This window comes from Hyaena hyaena, unplaced genomic scaffold (genome assembly GCF_003009895.1).
Source record: "Hyaena hyaena isolate Hyena2069 unplaced genomic scaffold, ASM300989v1 scaffold_1, whole genome shotgun sequence".
Classification (NCBI taxonomy): domain Eukaryota; kingdom Metazoa; phylum Chordata; class Mammalia; order Carnivora; family Hyaenidae; genus Hyaena; species Hyaena hyaena.
Window position 1 is genome coordinate 6290100 of NW_024080633.1, and position 19900 is coordinate 6309999.

Genomic DNA, 19900 nt, shown 5'->3' on the forward strand with positions numbered 1-19900 from the left:
AACGCATGAGTCACTACAAACTTCCCTTTTCATTTGATTTTTAAATAAACGTTGTCTGTATTGGCAATTTCTTCACTACTTCAACAAATCTCTCTGGAGTGCCTATTAGGTAAGAGAGTATGCTGCTGCTCAGGAAGGATGAGGTCAGGAAGCGAATGAAATAGACACAGACCCTGACTCCGTAGAGTCTGCAGAATCCTGCACAGGGGAAAGGCAGCAGCCCCTGGGGGCATCTCACCAGGAGTGAGGGAGGGAGAGAGTAACTGCCCTGGGTAATGAAACAGCGGAAGCCACCCGTGTAATTTTTCTAGCACTGGATATTGGTCTAGGTTCTGTGCCTGTGTCTCAGTGAAATCCTTCCCATTCTTTTCCAATTGAGGACACAGAAGCTCAGGGAGGTTAGGTTCCTTCCCCAGAGTCACACAGCCAATGGGTGATGAAGCCGGAGTTCCAATTCAAACTGACTCCTGTGCCCTTTCATCTCCTCTCCGTCTGCAACACCCACTGTCCTTTAACTACGTCATCCATGAAAATGTTAAGATCATTTCACATCTGCTGCCCTGAGTCTACAGAATATTTCCTTACATGCATATGTGAGCAAATGTGTGTATATATCTGTGTGTGCGAGTGTTCACATGTGTGTAGAGGTGTGTGTGCAGACGAAGGAGAGGGAGGGAAGGAGGAATGTCATTTTACTAGAGCCTCGCTGGTCAGGTAACTCGAGCAGCCCTTAGTTACTGGCGGAGGTCTCTTCAAACAGAGCCAGATCCTCCCCCTAGCGGTAGTTTCGGGGAGGCTCAGGGAGCACTCTTGAAGATCCGTAAGTCAGTCAAGACAGTCTACGGACGTCGTTAGAAGAGATTTATGATCAGCAGAGAGCTTGATAAGCCAGCTCTTACTGCAGCTCCCTTGTGCTAAGAACACTGTCCCTTCTAAGGGCAGAGGGCAGAGAGTCCCTTCCATCCGTCTATACAAATACCTGTGAATCCCTTTGCCTTCAGACGTGTACAGAACGCTAAGAGCAGCCCTGAGTCATTTATGTTTAGAACCACCTCCCTTCATGAGTAAATGGAATAGATTCAGTATTCCGAGCTCATATGGGAAGAGGGCATATAAAATCCCTTTCAAGTATATGTTTTATAAAATATAGGTCATGAATTGAGTTTCCCAGTATCAAAGAAAAAAATTTTAATAGACTCACAGCTTTCTCGCTGTAATTATGGCTGCATTTTTTTCCCCCAAGCCAAGCATGGTACCCAAATCTATTTTATTATTCAGAAGACTGGCTCTTTTCAAAGATTGCTCACGAGTTTGGTTCAGGGGATTTTCAATGTTTTCTTCTTGTTCCGGATTTCTGCTTGGGTTCAGTGCGTCACAGTTTGTATCCTGTGTTTCTGGTCAGAAGGGGCTGCTAACCCAGAGACCGTCTTGGTGGGGAGGAGAGGGCAGGGGCTCGCGTGTGTGTGGTTGGCCTCTATGTCTTTGAGGAAGGTCTCTTTTCAGACTGACGGAGGGCCTGTTCCCTGGGCCATCAAAGCCAGACTTAGTGAGCTGCTCGCCATCTGCCCCTCTGCTTTTCTTCCCACTTCTGCGATCTCACCCCCTCTTCCTGCTACGGAGCTTCTGCGCTGTCAGCTCACCCCGAGGTCCTCATCCAGGGTTAGAGGCGAGGACTTACACAGTAGCTTAGATACAGGAAATTAAATTGACTAGGTGCTTCCTGTGTGTGATGCCTCATTCAAGAATGGCTGGCTGGATTTCCACTAGTTTGGGAAAGTGCATTTGACATGTTTTAACTTGAAATGTTGACCCATGCACTTAAAACAGATCATCCAAGAGACCTAGGCTGTTGCTGTCAAAGAAACAGATCATGTGGATTCACAGAGCAGTGACCCACCTGCAGATGACTTGCCTTCTTCCCAGCCCCTGACACTTTGGGTCGCCGTACTGGAGGAGGGGAGAGTGCCGCTGGCCTCTAGTGGGTAGAGGCCAAGGATGCTGCTGAGCATAACGCACGGGACAAGCCCCCACAACGATGGATTCTTTGGCTCAAGATGTCAGTACCGCCAAGGTGAAGGAAACCTGCCCTAGAGGAGACAGTGAAGAGTTCCGGTTGTGAATTGCACATCCGGAGTCTGGAGGAGTACGGGCATTGGCAAGTTGTGGTGCAGCTTACTGTGAGCTCAGGCCGGAGCCTGCTCCTCCAGGGCTGGTCCGGTAGCATGTAGAGGTGAGCACTGCTGAGTGGGAGCTGGGGCGAGGCCCTCTGCCAAGGGATTCCTGTGTGTTGTCTCCCTGACTCACCACAGGGTCCTATCAGCGGACATGTGATCATCTCCATGTTTCCAGGGAGGACACTGAAGCTTAGAGAGTCTAGGAAACAATTTTTCTGGGAGAGCGGAGACCCCTCCCTCAATACCCATTCTTCTCTCCACTAGTAATGGACCCCAATGTACGACAGCAGCAGCGTGCCCACACAGAAACCATACTGGGGCTAGGTGTGGCCATGTGATGGAGTACCAGCTAGCGAGCTACAAGCATGGCATTTTGTTACGTGCCCAGGGTGGGTTGGGAGCCACAGGAGCTGGGAAGATTGCCCTTTTGTCCTGGCTGGAAGGAGGCCACGGCAGCTAGACCTCAGGCAGGTGCTGTGCTTCATAAGGTGGCTTGGAGGATGGAAACCATGTCCTAAGAAGGTGGTGGGAGACAGAAAGGACAGGATTCTGTTGCCCGCAAATGTTACACCCTGGACTGCCCCTCTCCGGAATTATTTTACATGAGACAGTGATGAGCTTCTGTCTCATTGAGCTCACTGTTACGTTAGCTCCTCTGTGCCCGTCACCAAATCTAATACCAGCTGGCGTATCCTGTGTCACTCGACCAGTAAGAATTTGAGACAATTTGACTCCAAGTCCTGCTTTGCAACTGCTGTTCTGTTCCACCCAAGACACTCAAACACTCTTAGTCTTCTCTCTGTGTTTCATGCCACCTGCCTCTCTGTATGGTAATCAGAAAATTGAGCCTTTATTGGAACAAAAGTAGTCTTTGTCTCCTCCGTTATCTTCGAGTTCTTTCCAGAAAGCGTTCTGAGGTCTCTGCCATTAGGTATTTCTTATTAGATTAAAAACACACCCAGTGCCCCATGATGGAGACTTCCTCAGCATAGCGGATTTCATTGTCTCTTCTCGCAGGCGTTTCAGAGCAGAGTCCAGCCCCGATTGTCCGAAAATGCTCCAGTAATGCGTGCCACGTGGCTGCCATTTACATCAGTGTCCACATCTCAGGGACGAGGGAGGAAAGGGAAAGGTACAGGGAATGTTACGAGGGCTCTAGCAGGTTTTCACAGAATATTAATTTGGGAGCTTGTCAGTGAGTCAACCAGCAATGCATCGTGAGGATGTGCCCGTCACTTCATCAGGAAGATCAATATGTTCTAACAGGAGTGCAGCACAGGGGTCGAGACCACTGGCTTCCGTGTCCAAAAGGTCTGGTTTTCAGTTATGTTTCCACTGCCAATTACATCTCTGAGCTTTGGATAACTCTTCTGCAAAAGGGGATCCTCAAAGGGTAGCAGATATCAGGCCTGGAGTGCCACACCAAATAAAATAAACACTACGTGTGCCGTAAACATTAGCAGCAGCCGAACACTTCCCCACCCCCCCAAATGGTAGGGCGTAGTGCCGCTACCTAGCATCTTGCAAGGGAAGGAAGAAGTCTGCCAACCAGGAAAGCTGGGCTCCCAATCCTGTCCCTTCCTCTTATCAGCTGTGCGAATTTGAGCATCTCTTTCCTCATTTTGCATTGGTGATAGCATTTCGTAGGAGATTGAATTAGGCAAATTTGAAATGATGCACTATGGAAATATTTTTAAACTCTCATTTGGACACACGTCTAGAAACATTTCTCTGCTCCCCAAAGGAAGCCCTGTATTTATCAGAAATTATATCCCATTTCCTCCCCAAACTCCCTACCCCAGGAGACCACAGATCTACTTGTTGGCCTTACTGGTTCACCCATTCTGGGCATTTCATATAAATGGGATCACACAGTAGGTGGTATGTTGCTTCTGGTTTCCTTCCCAGGGTGCCATGTTTCCAACGATGCTGGGTTGAATGTAGCACGTATCAGTACTTCGTTCCTTTTTGTTGCCAAAGACAGGACTCAATTCTTAAATCTGCTTTTACCACCCTTGGTGCTGCTTTAGCTGGTAAAGATGAAGACAGAGCCCATTCTTTGTCAAGAGTACTCTTGGATTATGCACATTTTCAATTATTTGAGATAGTCAAGAATGTGGCCCTTACATAAAGTATACCTGAGCTCTACTTACAAGAATTAAATGAGATAATATATGGAAGTTCTTGGCAGCGAGGCCATTATATGGTGGCCCCCTCAAGAAATGGACCCTCTCTGTGTTGAGTGAGTTGTATTACAGCACACCTCCTTCTCATCCATTAGAGTGTTTGTCACTCTAAGGAATCTCCATAAAGTTTCCAACTGATCAAGTAAAAGAATTATGTAAGGTGTTTTCTAAGGAGTTTGCTGACCAGGTATCCCAAAAATGTCTTTTTGGGGGAAAAAATCCAATTTGCACTATTTTGTCAAGTTTCTGGAAACCTATCAAAGGTTCAAGTTAGATACTCCCTCATAAATTTTCACGGGTATCCGTATATTCATAAAGTATATCTGAGAACTTTACTTTCGTCAGCCTGAGTATATTTCCATTATGGCAGCATCACTGTTTGGCGTATGAGCTATAATGAAAGACAGCCTTCAAAAATAACCATCGTAGGGTCTTTCTGACTTATTTCAGCAAGGTTTGGGAGTCAAAGACACTCAGTCATCCTTGATCCTTTACCCTTGACCTGGGCTGTTAGGCGTCACTTCAAGCAGCCATCTCTGCTCCTCCAGTGAGCCATCCCAGCTTGCCTCGTAGGTGACAGACATCTGAATGGGTCCTTCCAGATGCATCTTCCTATTTCTTCCTCCCAGTGATGCTGATTATCACCATCTACGGGTTTCAGAAGAGGAAGCATAAGCTCAGAGAGGTTGACAACAGATAATCAGAGGAGAAACTGGGAGTCTGGATCTGTCTGTCCTCAAAGCTCATCTTCCTCTAAAGAGGCTGCATTTTCTTTTTTTTTTTTTTTTTTACAAATAGTTTATTGTCAAATTAGTTTCTACATAACACTCAGTGCTCGAGAGGCTGCATTTTCTTTGTCTTGGTATAGGTTAATTACTTCTTAGTTTTCCTGCTCATCCTCCACAGAGAGACTTATTTACCCCGATTCAGTGGCCTCTGATATAAGCATTCAGGGCTCTTTCCTAGCCAAGGCTTTGCATCTAAATTCGAAATGTTTATTTTATTGCTTACGGGAGATATAACAGGCAAGCAATAAAATGTGCAGTGTGGCTTCAGCATGAGAGTTTTCAGTCTGAGGAGCAAGTCTAGGTCAAGGCTGTCCGTGGGGATGATGCCTTATAGCATGAGACAGCCCGGCTGTGCCTGGTCCTAATTACAAGTAAAGGGGTAAGGTCAAGTTCTATTACAAAAGGGCAAGCACCACACCTGAAAGAAGAATGTCTAGAATTAGAAAAACTGTAACCAGGGATCTAAGGATTAAATTCATCTCAGTATATCAACGAAGAATGCTTTCTGCTGCAGGTAACAAAATAGCAATGTGGCTTAAACATCTCAGGTTGATTTTTCTCATATTTCCAGAAACTGAGAAGTAGGGGGCTGCTTCTTTTGCTTCACTGATCTGACAATCAGCATCTGTATGCATCTTTGGACTTTCTCTTGTGGCTATGAGACTTGTCAGCACTCTAAAATCACAGCTGTATCTAGAGGAAGAAAGAGGGGGCAAGAGACATGTCTATCCCTTTTCATTAGGGATGCAAAGTCTTTACCACAATATATTTTCTTAACAACCCCCCAGAGCAGAACTCTGGTAAGCCTATGATCACTGCTGGCTGCAAGAAAAGCCATGTATAAACCAGTATTTCCCTATGTGTATGTGCACATGTGTGTTCATGAACATGGTGGGCTAGGGAGGTGAGAATTGGGAATAGATCTGGGATTAGCCGTGACTGGTCCCCACGTAGTCCCCAAAGGGTAAGAGATTCACCCAACTTTTAAAAGGTTAAAATGCAGGAGAAACCGGCATTTTCCATGATTTTATTATAAGTTTGAGAGTTGGGGGGGCAGGCATCACTGAAAGGGTTTCTTGGCTAAATAAAGGAAAGGAACAAAATCAAGCTGGTTTCTTGACTGCAAGTTCTCAGAGACTTGAAGATGCAAATGGCCTTGTCAGTCTCCAAGAGGCGGCGGCCCTGGAGTCTGTTCCGGGAAGGCTGTTCTGTGAGCCTGGCATCCAGGATATGGTAGATAGATTGGAAAGGTAGCTTTTAGCCAGTGAACTGATGCATCATGAGATACCTGAGCAGGTATGCTCCCCATCTCACAGCAGTTAGAGCTCCAGGTTGAATATAAGATTGTCTGAGAATAAGACAGTAAATGTCAAAGAAGGTTGGAGAGTGTCAGGTAGACTTTTGACCTTGGGAACATCAAGACCAGCAATGGAGGGAGGGGACTCGTGAGTAAATTGGGGATAGGGACCCCATCATGGATACTTCTTGACTGCCTCCTTCTGCCGGCATCCACCCAGATTCAGCTGGTCTCCTCCACAAAGCCCACCAGTACTCAAAGAATAAAAACCTTGCTGAAGGAATTTAAATGTTCCATAAGTGATAAGCCAAGGGTGTTGGGACTTTCCTTTGTTTGGGGATTTCCCCTGTTCTCACGAAGATCAACCCTTTGACCAGGGCCTTGGTAGGAAATGAGCACCCAGAAGGCTGAAGGTGGACATGGTATGTCTGCATGAAAAATGACAGATTTTCTACCTGCGTCTCTTACTGGGAACTGTTGGTTAGAACCATTGCTGTGTTTTCACCTTCCAGGTAGTCTCTGCCTCACTCTCCTATTACTGGTAGGTGCCCAGCTTCATTGTAACTATCACATGCAGGATACAGAGCTGAGGGTTTCATATACATATCACCTCATTTCAGCCTTGCATTAACCCCAAAAACAGATAAAAGAATTCTCATTTACAGATAAAGACCTAGAACATAGTGGACAGGGACCTTACTGGGATCTCACAACTTCCCCTCCATATCTTCCTTACACCATGAGAATGCATCAGTGTAAAATAGAGCGTCTAAGTGAAAATTGCTATGCAAGACAGAAAGCGTGACTTTAAATCCATGATGGCTTTTACCACTGGGCCAGAGGAAAAATGGAGCCAGAACTACAGTTAACTTGACCCGTGAAAGTTGGGTGTTAGTTTTGGACTTTCTTTCGTAGACATTTGTATTAGGGTTCTCCGGAGGCACAGAATCAGTGGTATAGGTCTACATCTATAGCTAACACGAAGTTGGCCCCCACAGTTATGGAGACTGAAAAGCCCCAGGGTCTGCTGTCACCACGCTGGAGACCCAGGAGAGCTGATGCCATAACTCTATCCGAAAGCCAGGAGCCTCGAGATCTAACAAGAGTGATATTTCAGTTTGAATTTGAAGGTGGGAAAAAAACAGTGTCCCAGCTCAGAGTAGTCAGGCAGGGGGAGTTCCTTTTGGCTCAGCTTTTCTGTTCTATTCAGGTGTTCAAGTGATTGGTTGAGGCCCAAAGACTTTGGGGAGGGCATTCTCCTTTACTCCATCCATTGATTCAAATGTTAATCTCACCCAGAAATACCCTAACAGACACACCCAGAACAATACTTGACCAAATGTCTGGGCACCTCCTGGCCCAGTCAAATTGACACCCAAAAGGAACCATCAGAATGTCATAGGCAGAATCTTGACCTTGACCCCATGACCTCCATCCTCTGGTCTTACTCCTGCAATTCTGTTGCCTTACACAGCAAGAGATTCTGCCAATGTAAATATAGTAAACACTTGGTTTGCAAGTGTAATTTGTTCCAAATTCAAAGCAAATTTCAAGAACCATTGGCTCAGTTGTGATCGTGTGACATTTGGTATCATAGACTGTTCATATTATAAGACATCACTCATTTATCAAGTTAAATATATTAGAAATGTTTGCTCGTTTTGTGGAACACTTGCAGAACAGGTTACTGAGTAACCTCGCAATCCAAGGTTTACTGTAAAGTTATTTATCAACTGACATTAAAATAGGAAGACTCTCCCGAATTCTCCAGCCAGATCCAAGTAATGACCGGAGCCCTTTAAAGTGGAAGAGCCAGGCAGGAGAGCAAGTAATAGAAGCACCAGAAGATAGAAGGTGGAGAGAAGGTCATGGTTGGTTATACAGTTCTGAAGCCTGAGAGGGACTCTGGCTGTCATTGGCTTGAGGATGGGGTGGGGCTACATGGAAAGCATGAGAAGGAAATTCATTCTGCTGACACCCTGACCAAGCTTGGAAGGTATTTTCCCCAGAGCCTATGGTAGAGACTACATACCTGCTTACAACCTTGATTTCAGCCTTCTGAGACCCGGTGAGTCTCACTGTGCCCAGACTTCGGACCCACAGTCCTGCGGTCACTGTGAGGTCATAATTTGTTACAGCAGAAAGAGGAAAGCACAGCATCTGGTTTATGTTCACTTACATGCCAGCCCTGAGCACAGCTGCCCTTCCCAAGAACAAAAACGAAAATGGCCAACCAAATGACAGAATGAAAGAGAAACACACAAGCTTGCAAACCGTTTTAACAACTATCCAGAGTTCAACTCCAAATGCAACATCAGGAATTCTTCAGGGATTCCTGACAATCGTTCTTAAACAAAAACAGCATCAGAAACAACACATGGGATGTGTTTAGAACACATCTGAACCAAGCTTCTGTAATTGTTATTTCCTTTGATAGTCACATGACACCACTAATTACAGCAAACTGTCCTTTGAGGAGGTCACTCTGACTGCATTGAGGAGCTCCATGGATAAGTCCCCAGGCCCACTGGGCTTTCAGAAGCGACACTGCACTTGCCACCTTTCCCCTCACCCTCCCAGAGCAGACATCTTGCACAAGGTGCTGAATTTGATGACAGGACACTTAAAAAAACATCATTCGCACAATTGGGATAAGCCTCTCTCACTAATGAAGTTAGGCAAATGAGGTTAGTAGCCCAGCGGTCACCGGGCTCAGCATCATGCTTCTTCTCCAGGCGTCCCTACACACTCTCCTGCAAGGTGTGTTTGGAATGTGTGTGTCCCGATAGCTCCTTGTTTGGGAGCATACCCTCTCCCAGCCGATCTTTTTCCCCTCCCGCATCCCCGGGATGTCTGAATTGTGGAATAGAAGCAGCAACAGCACGGCCCTCTGGGGAGTGCTCAGCACATGGGCATAATCAAGAAGACAGACAAATGTCCCTTCACCTAATGTGCATTTGCCAACACTTAGCACACATTCGGCCAACAGAATGCTTAATCCTTAGTCTTTTTCTTGTCTTTTTTAATATATGACGGCTTTATCACAATATCCTTCACCTGCTGTACAACTCATCCATTTAGAACAGGCACTTCAGTGTTCTGTGCTGCATCCATAAAGTTGTGCAGCGATCACTACAGTGAACTTTGGAATCTTTTCATCACCCCTCAGAAGAAACCCTGTGTTCATTACCCTTCACTTCTCATTCCTCTCCAAACTCTCCCAGCCCTAGACAACCACCAGCCTACTGTCCGTCCTGTGGATTTGCCTGCTCTGGACAGTTCACATAAATGGAACCCTACACCACGTGTGTTTTTACGGCATCTTTCCCTTAGCACAATGCTTTAAAGGTTATGCTACGTTGTGGCATTTATCACCGCATATCTCTTTATTGCCAAATATTCCATTATATGCGTTATTATTGTATTTACATCTTTACATTATTTACTGTATTTTATGTATCTATTCATAAGTTGGTGGACGTTGGGTTATTACTAGTCAGTAATTCTGTAAGTTTAACATACAACATTCTATAGGTTTAAGATGTACACTGTGATGACTTGAGCATTTTTAGGCTGCAGTATGATTACCGTTGTACTGTTAGCAGGCACCTCTATCACATCTCATAATTATCCTTTCTTTTCTGTGGTGGGAGCAATGAAGATCTAGTCTCTCAGCAACTTTGAAGTCTGCAAGACCGTGCTGTTGACCATCATCGCTAGGCTGTCATCAGACCTCCAGAACTTACTCACCTTCTAACTACAAGTGTGTACCTTTACCTTAGACCGCTACCTCTCCCCCTCCCCCACCCACCAGCTCCTGGTATCCACCGTTCTCTGCTCTGTCTGCTTGATTTCAGCTTTTTTAGATTCCATATGTAAGTATGTTGATCCTGTATGCTGCAGACTTGCTCAAAGTCTTCTTTGAGCATAGATGCTACTATCCTTGTTTTGTAGGTTAAATGAGTAATGTCCTAACGCAGTTCTAATGGTGCATGAGTCCAATGCTCACCCCCTGTTTCCTATGCCTTCATAATTCTGCAAGTACGCGTATGTATATAAGACGTATATTAAACTGACACATCACATACTCATGCAGCATTGCCCCAAATCCCCATTCGATTTCATCGTTCCTGCATATTAGTTAGGGAAATAATATGACCACTTGTTAAAAGTCACAGCTTAGGATATGTCTTTCATTCTAGGAGCATCTTCCATTTCTGAGTCATCATTGGATTTTTCACCATTGTTTTCTTAAACATTGGAAAATGGGGGCGCCTTGGTGGTTCAATGGGTTATGCATGCGACTTCAGCTCAGGTCATGATCTCACGGTTTGTGAGTTCAAGCCCCGCATCAGACTCTGTGCTGGCAGCTCAGAGCCTGGAGCCTGCCTCTGATTCTGCGTTTCCCTCTCTCTTATGTCTCCCTCTCTCCCTGCCTCTCCCTCACTCTCAAAAATAAATAAACATTAAAAAACGATTATAATCAATCTTTAAAAAAATATTGGAAAATGGGCTCATTTCCTAATGCACTGTAACTCCCCACCAAGAGTGCCTTCTTCCATCATTCTTGATGCTAAAATATGGCATTTAGGCCCAGACCAGACTCCTCCCTTCCCAAGTAACTTCTAGTCTTGATACCTGTCCCATCCATCCACAGACCACTTGTCTGTGGGCACTTCCCTTGACTGACACCAGTGTCCTTCCTCCAGAAGCAGTGAGCCTGCCACACATGTGTGTCACCTAATGTGAAGCCAAAGTCTAAGTGAAGTGACTGCACGCACGCAGCCGCCTGGTTGGTCTGTCTCTCTGCCCGGCTCTGCCGCTGGTCCCCCCCCCCCCACTTTGAGAACACAGTCATGCCCATCTGGGATGATGCCCACAAGCTTGCATTTCTTCTGCCTCTATTTCCCCAAATTCCAGTATCTCTGGCCTCTCAGATCTCTCAGGAAGGAAGTCGCCTCTTCCTTTTTTTAATCCCTGTATTTTGAATTCTGTATTCTGGTGACCCTCCATGGCCTTGCTCTTTGGTAACCACATTCTCCTCCTCGTTCTTTCTCATGTTTTCCATCACCTGTGTCCTTTCGGGGGACAGATGTAGCCAGGTCTCCAAATCCTCACAAGAGAGAACTCGCCCCCTCCCACTTTGCTTTCCTTACGTGCTCTCACAGACTCTTTTCTCCTCCCTGTCACAGAAGTACTTTCTGAACACACACGGTTTCCCGATGAACGCAATGTATACCTCTGCCAGTATAAAAGATCATTTTAGGTGGCAACGTGATGAACTTTTATTATTTCAATAGCTTTTTATTTTGATGCATAACTGAACAATACCTAGTATATCATTCCCATGATTTTATTCATAATGTTTCTTAGAACTCAGTTGAATTTTAAAGATAAAGTATATTGAAAAATAAACAAATGGGGTACCGATGGTACACACATGATAAAGTAGTCCCTGAATGATTAGAATATGGGAAACCTTTGTGACCTCCAAATGGACTCTCCTCAGGGTGACCGGGGGAGACCCACCCTGTAGGAAAGCTCTGAAGATCAGAGCTAATAGGTTCAATAAATGCTACCTAGTCATCTCCCAGGTATACCTGAGGCATTGCTGTGAATGCACAGGAATGACCTTGGGTAGATGGGACGGTCCACCTGAGTGGGTGTTCAGGACATGTTTGCTCGGTTGAAGCTTCAGCAAGCAGAGCATACACTGAATGCTCACTGTGGGCCAACAGTGCACTAAGGTTTTCACTTTCACCCTTTGCAACAGCCTCATCAACCCACTGCCTCCCCACTTTATAGATGAGAACACGGAGTCTCAGGGAGGTAAGGCATTTTACCCAAGACCACTCGACTAGTAAAAGGTGGGGCAGAGATTGAAGCCCCAGGCAGTGTGGTTCTGAGTGGTTCTCACACCCACTGTGTTCTGGCTCAGATCACACAGGCCAGGTTACTTGGCAGGAGAGCATTTTCCACCCCACGCCATCCTTCCCCCAAATCTGCTGTGAGAAATATTTATGCAGAATCCATCATGCATCAGGTCTGCTCAAGACATGGAAGATCCAGGAAGATGTAACTCACCTCTGCTTTCTGGGGAGAATCACACAGACTGCAAACGAGGAGTGGAATTAAACCGTGCTCAGTTTAGCACAACACACAGAGCGAGTCCTCATTTTCTATTAATATCACCCAGGGAAGCCGAGCAGTGGACATTGTGCAACGTCAAATGGAACCTTTATAAAAGATCAACAGAAATGCTGTAGAAATAAAACATTAGTCATTTTTCCTGAATAGTTGGTTGTAGCAATAGACCCGATCATTTACGTCACCAATTTTAATGTTGCTGTGGACAACTTTTCCAGGATCAGAGCTGGGGAGCATTTGGAGATTTCTATGACATTGAGCAAACACTTGAAAAATGGTATTGACAATGCTTGCTATGTGTAACAACATCTCAATAAGAAACAGAGAGTACACTCAAATGAGGACAGTTGTGGGCGGGGGCTATTTTAAAGGTAAATCGAGAGGGATGGGGGTGTAACTTGAGCCAGTGACAACAGAGCTGTTATCATCCCGAGCTCTAGGGAATAAAGGGACATTCAGCCCTGGAAGGAGAGCCGTGTAGAGAGGGACACTTTGGGAGGAACAGAGACCCAGAGTAGGGGCATGGTTAGCCCCGGGCGACCCAAAAAGGGAGATGCAGGAGAATAAACACCCTGACCTCACCCAACTGCCACCCCTTCTTATCTCCAAGCCCAACAGGAGGCCGGAGGGCATGTGCCATCCATTCAGCCCCGCCTGAAATGACCTGGAGGGGGTGGGGCAGCGTGCGATGGGCATGCTGACAGGTCAGCCTGAAGACATTCCATCCGTTTCCATCCGTACACGTGGGAAACCTTCTGACACATTCTTGCTGCCATTCCTGAATGCAGAGACAGACTCACATGTTTTGAATAGGGGGGAAAAAAAACCTTAGCTCCTTAGCCTGAAAATTCTGGAACTTGGGCAGAATCAACAGTGTGCTACTGATGTATTTAAATATAATTACATTTTTCTCAAGGTGGAGAAATTTCTCTGCATCCACGTGATCACTGTGAATGAACAACTACATAACCATTGAGAAGATTCCTAGCATTTCCATCGGTCTCTAAACCCAGAGATACTTGCTTTTGGCAAAGTAGAGGCTGTTATTTCATTTTTATTCAGGCCTTCTCAGAGACCATGTTTTCCCTTCTGAAAAAGTCCCCTATTGGTACATGTGCTGCTGCGTTCACTAGTATTTAACTACCTGCTGTAACGGGTAGGTAGAAAACAGTCCCCAACTAGCAGTTTCCTGAGCTGTGTGTTTTGGTGTAAAGAGCATCTGAGTTGGAACCCATACCCCCTTCCGGATATGAGCGGATCCAGGTCAGTGAATTGTTTCAAGGTAGAAGAAGTTTAATGAATACGGCTTGGGCTGTGTGCTCTTCCATTAGCATTTGTTATTACAAAACCATTAGTCTGTCTCCGGATGCTTTCCCACATGCTGATGGTGTCAAAAGAATGACAGGTCTCTCATTAAAAATGCATATATCTTACCTCCTACCTCCTCTCAAACCCCGGTCTACCCTACTGTGAATACACCGCATCCATGAGAGTCCGCAGCAAACCAGCTGGGTCCTGTTCAGAATATCTACTTTCTGCCACATCGCCATGTGGGCAGCATGTATAGCTGTAGCCATAATGTACACAGATTGGAGCCACAAAGAGTTTGAGTCACCTCTTTAATAACTGGGGGAATTTTGCATCTCAAAAAAAATCTAGAAACGGTGTCATGATATCGTGTAGCAGCGATTTAATTTGCTGGGTAGGGATTAAGAGCTGACAAATTCCCTCTCTTTAAGTTCTTTTAATTCTGTCTCTGCAAGTCAGAGATTCCACATATTCCCCAGCCTCCCAGCTGATGTGCTAAAAATGGTTTCACCGTACTGTTCTCAGACATGCAACGAGCTAGACGAAGCTGTTTAGTTACTTACAATCTGTTTACACTGAAGGTTGGTTAATTAGAAAAAAGCATGTTTCTTAATTAAGAAACAAATTAATTTTTAAAGAAATGCTGGGACCCCCTTGGGTTACTGCAGATAAGGGCCTGAGCACGTGGTCCGTGGTCGTCTGCATAATTCTTTGCAAGGAGGGTCTGGTGTGTGCGATGACACAAGACCAGGGTAGCTCTGGAACCAAGTATTTCTGCATTAGAAGTTGTAGTCATTCTGCGGATCTCTGGTGAATTTCTGCTGTGTGTGAGGTAGCGGGCTGGGGGCTCTCGGAACTCAAAGATGAACATGACCAAGTCAGACCCTTAATGGAGCTCAGGGTAAAATGAAGGAAAGAAAGAAAATCTACTAGATGCTGGAAGAGAGAGGAATAAAATAGCCCAGGAGAACATTGAGGGCAAAGCAAGCTGGGGGATGGGGGTGTGAGGCAGACAAAAGATCTGGAAAGCTCCCAGATAGAAGGCGATAGGTCAGCTGAGCCTTGAGAAATGAGCAGGAAACTTCTGTGGCTGCCACTGCGAAGCTTGTTCCAGTCAGAAAGAACATATACACAAAGATGTGAAAAAGTAAGGCATGATCTGGGAACACAGGTAAAGAGGATACGACTTGGGCATAAGCTATGGGGAAGCCAGGTGCCAGAGAAGGTCTAGAGAAGCCAACATGATCCAGATGATGAAGAGGCAGGATGAGAAAGAAGCATGTTAGGACTCTGTTGGCTCCTAGAGACAAAAACCCAGCCAAGTTTAAGCAAAAGAAGAATTGTATCGGTTCATTCACTTAAAAGGCCAAGAGGGACTTCGGGACTGGCTATATCTAGTTGGTATATTTATGTCATCAGGGATGTTTCTCACACTATTCCTTGGCTCCGCTCTCCTCAATGTTGGCTTTCCCAAGGTGGTAGCAAACAACAGTGGTCCCTGGGCATTTTGCCCCCTACCTTAGCAACTCCAGCCACCCCTCACACTTTATAAAAGGATTATTTACATATAATGGCCCCGTTTAGTTGTGTGCCCATCTCTGAGATGATCAATGTGTGCACCGGTGTGGAAGACGCTGAGCAGCCAGATCTGAGTTATATGCTCACTTCTGGAGTCGAGCCTGAAAGGAAGGCGATGCCAGGCCTCTCTAAACTGCAAGGACTAAGAGGGAAAAGAAGGGTGGTAACCAAAGGAGGCTGAGAACGTTGTTCACAAGAGCAAGGGAGCAGAGACAGGGCATGGAGAGAGACGGAGAGCTGCTTCCTGCAAGAAGAAGTCTAGACGGAAGCTCTTGGTGAGTTTCAAGTGGAAACACGACATGGACATATTCGCACTGGAAACACGATGCAGACATATTTGCACTGCAAAGGAATTTTTCTGGCTGCAGAGGTGGGGAAGGGGTGGGAGAGAGGGGGAGATAGACACTGGATGGGCAGCCACAGTGTCAACAAGAGCCTGGTCAAAGGTGGTCATGGTGGAGATGGTGAGCATGGGGCATGTTTTGGAGACATTTAGGAGGTAGAAGAGAGGGACTTTGGAGCATCTAGTGGACTGTCAAGGGCCACAAATTCTTTGAGGGTCGACATCCCCTCTCTTGGAATATAGATGAGCTCTGTGGCTGCCTTCACAGACAGAATATGGTAAAAGTGGCCCTTTCTAGTTGCTAAGCCCAGGCCTGAAGAAATGGGCAGATCTCACCTACCATCTCCTGTACCACTGGCTCTGATGGAAGACAGCACCACATAAGAAGTCCATCTGGAAGCTGTCCTTGGAGAAGCTCAGGCCGTGTGAAGAGGCCTTGGGGCTGAGAAATTATTTGGAGAGAAAGGCCAAAGAGAGCAATCTGACAGCCATGTGACTATAGGAGCCATCACGGAAGAGATTCTCCACCCCCAGGTGACCCCACGTGGACCTGAGATGAACCACCCAACTGAGATCTTCCTGAATCCTGACCCACAAAATCATAAGCAAAATAAAATGGTTGTTTTAAGTCATTAAATATGGGGGGAGGAGGGATATTTTTTCTGCAACACCAAATCACCATAACAGGAATGGAATTAAACTTTACAAGCAAGAGGGATGCAAGGACTTCAGTAAATGTCAGCTGATGTCAAGACAAAAGGTTAGAGCACACATCTAGCACCCCCCCAACCTTGTGTCCCTAAGAAGACTGGTCCACTCCCCACTCCCTTCCTGAGTCCAAAAGCCTGTCTCTTTCTGTGGGTGTAAATTACAGTCGTGGGCTGCAGCCTGTCTTCCTCCTGGGATTCTCTATTTGATGGGCTGTCAAGCTCTTTGGCGAGCTTTACTGTAAGTCAACGGGACTGTCAGTCTTCCTGTAGCTGTATTTCATTCAAGTCCTTTAACGTGCCCACTGGAGGTGACACATCCTCTAATATGTAATCACAGGCCACAAATGCAAAAGGAAAACAGAAGTTAGTGGATCAAGCAGCGGGAGAAGTTTTCTAAGGCTCCAGCCAGTGGGTCTTATGTCTTCCACCTGATTATGACTCTCACATTTAAGTTACTTCTTGAAGATTGTAGCCAGAAACTTTTGTTTGGAGGAGGGGGGGTCAGGAGAAGAGGTCTTAGAAAGGTCAAGGAAAGATAAGACAGGTGAGATTTGGTCTTTGTTCTGATGTCCAGTTTTCTGGTGGGAAGACCCCAACACACAGCTGAGCAATGAGGCACTTTGTAAATATTAGACAAAGGTGTCCCCTCTGGGCAGATGAATTACAAAGAAGTATCCCTCTGGGTAGACACAGATCACTGAGGTCCTGGTTTAATGAGGTGCACATGAGTTGGTGTAAAGAAAAATCTATCTCTTCCTCCAGGAAGTAAGTGGGTAGGCTCCTCATGAGGACCCTTTGGGCCCCACAACCATGTGCAGGAGCCTCCAGGAAGCATGCCTCCCAGCCACAGCAGAGGCAGGAACAACAGTCTCACCATCATCACTACCATTTATTGAGCCCCTACTATGTATTGGGCATTGTGGTTGGCTTTGCTTGTATTTGCCCTAATCCTTGAAACAACCGTGAGATATAGACACCACTATCAATGACAGATATAGACTGAGAATCTCTTTGCCTTGCCTGGAAATGTACTCGAACCGGGAGTAGAAGAGACTTGAACTTTGTAGGGGAGCCTGGGTGGCTCAGTCAGTTAAGCGTCCAACTTCGGCTCAGGTCATGATCTCACGGTTCATGGGTTCGAGTCCCACATCGGGCTCTGTGCTGACAGGTAGCTCAGAGCCTGGAGACTGTTTCAGATTCTGTGTCTCCCTCTCTCTCTGACCCTCTCCTGCTCACACTGTCTCTCTCTCAGAAATAAATAAAAACATTAAAAAATATATTAAAAAAAAAAAAGAGACTTGAACTTTGTAGCCTATGGGTGGCTTCCTCTTAAGTAGAGAGCAGTTTCTTGGAGAGGTACATTGAGAAAGACCCGCACTGTGGCCATGAGTTTGTGGTTTGTGGCCATATTGGCTCACATAGGGACATTATTGTGTGGTGAGTAACAACAACCTGTGTGACTGTAGTTTTTTTCCCATCCCTCCAAAATGGAGCCCATTGAGGTGGACTGGCCACATCTTCAGGCAGGATCTACATGGACAAGGAGGTTATGCAGCAGAGTGGAGTGGTTAAGACTCTGAGACAAATATGGCTGGATTTGAATCTCTGCTTCACCTCTTATTACTTGTCTGGTTTTAGGCAGGTTACTGAGCCTCTCTGAGCCTTAGTTACTTCCTCTTTAAACTGAGACAGCCACAGTTTGTTATAAGAATGCTATTGACACTGCCTTTGATTTTTAGTAAACTAATTACATGTGTCATTATCATTACCCAAATGTTGGTTACAAACACCCCAGTTTAGTCTAGGATTCAACTGGTGTCTTTTGAGTTCACACCATTCATTGGCTTATACTGAAGTTGTGCTCAACCAGAAATTTAAGTATGTATTTTATGTCATTATAGCCAAGATAGATCGCTCTACTTGTAACTAGCACATACATATGTTTGTGTATATATTTGTATGTGTATACACATATGCTTATTCCCGATGTCACATTCACCCATAATAAGTTTTATTTAATTAGCTTCATGCCTTAGAAAGAATGTGATGTTATATCTCTTTAATCTGGCTTACTGCCATGTATTCATATCCCTTTTTTAAAAAATCATAAAATTGGGGCACTGGGTGGATTAGTTGTTTGAGCATCTGAATCTTGATTTTGGCTCAGGTCATGATCCCAGGGTCATGGCATCCAGCCTTTCATCAGACTCTGTGCTGACCATGGAGCCTGTTTGAGATTCTCTCTTTCTCTCTCTGTCCTTCTTCCCCACTCAGGAGCTCTCTCATTCTCTCTCTCAAAAAAAAAAAAAAATGAAAAAAATTCAAAATCAATTAAAAAAATCATAAAATCTCACAAGCATGTATTCTGAATCTTCATCAAAGTCCTAGCAACCATATATGATTTTTGAAGGGTGCTGATCAAATGACAAATATTAATTAGATACCAAGCACGTGTCAAGAGCTATGCCACGTGCCATTGACTCTGCCAAGTCCAGTGTCCACTACGGTGCCTGGTACAGTGTCACTGGAAAACACTGGCTGGTTAGACAGATGGGTAGGTGGACGGTGAGGTTGTCGAACGGAATAAAGCCCTAGATCTATACCACAGCTCAAGAGATCCTTGCCTAGAAATTAATGGACACTGTTTTCGTGAAGTTGACTGTACAGTTACAAATTCACCTATAGGTATAATCCCCTCGCCCACATTTTTCCCATTGTATCCATCATGTATGAGGGTCATGGGGGGTGTTTTCGCATGACTTCCTGAAACAGTTACTCTACATCTGTGTCATTCTCCTGGTTTGTCAACTTTGTAACAACAGGCTTCAAGAAAGAAACATGCTTGTGCCCCAGGAGACCCGTGAGGTCGCCCACTATAGAATGTTCATCATATGCATGTGGTCGCTACTTCACAATGCATATATATATTAAAACATCAAAAGCTGTACCTTACATAGATGCAATTTATTTGTCGATTATACATCACTAAGGCTGGAAAAAGTAGTTTTGGTTGCATATCAGAGTAGAATGTCATGCAAAAACAACTTTTAAAAAAAAGGATGTGTGTTTTCTGGTTAATATGCCATGATTTCCCCCTGGATCTTCAAATCATCACAAGAATTGCCAGGGATTAGCCTCACATACCCTCTTGTGGGTATAAGTTCTAATATAACAGCATATTGTTTGCCTATTTTAAAATTTGTGCTGCACAGAAAATGTGAAAATATAATCACTTACTGAGGTCTTTTACATTTCTTTCTGAAACTAATGAGTATATAGGTTGTTGAAATAAACAGAAGGAATAACCAACCATAACTTGAAAAAAAAAAAAAAAGAAAAGAATAAAGAAAGGCAATAAATTGGAAATTT

General features: G+C 45.1%; 1 protein-coding gene and 1 long non-coding RNA gene across 2 annotated transcripts in view; one reads left to right on the forward strand and one right to left on the reverse strand.

Moving 5' to 3' along the window:
• CDH13 (cadherin 13) overlaps nucleotides 1-19900 on the forward strand; it is a 1034982-nt gene that overhangs the window by 650581 nt on the left and 364501 nt on the right. The window lies entirely within an intron of this gene.
• LOC120228770 lies at nucleotides 6162-8524 on the reverse strand. Its single transcript, XR_005527587.1, has 2 exons — nucleotides 8478-8524; nucleotides 6162-6496 (listed from the first exon to the last, which is right to left on the reverse strand). It is a non-coding gene; the product is annotated as an uncharacterized LOC120228770 (long non-coding RNA).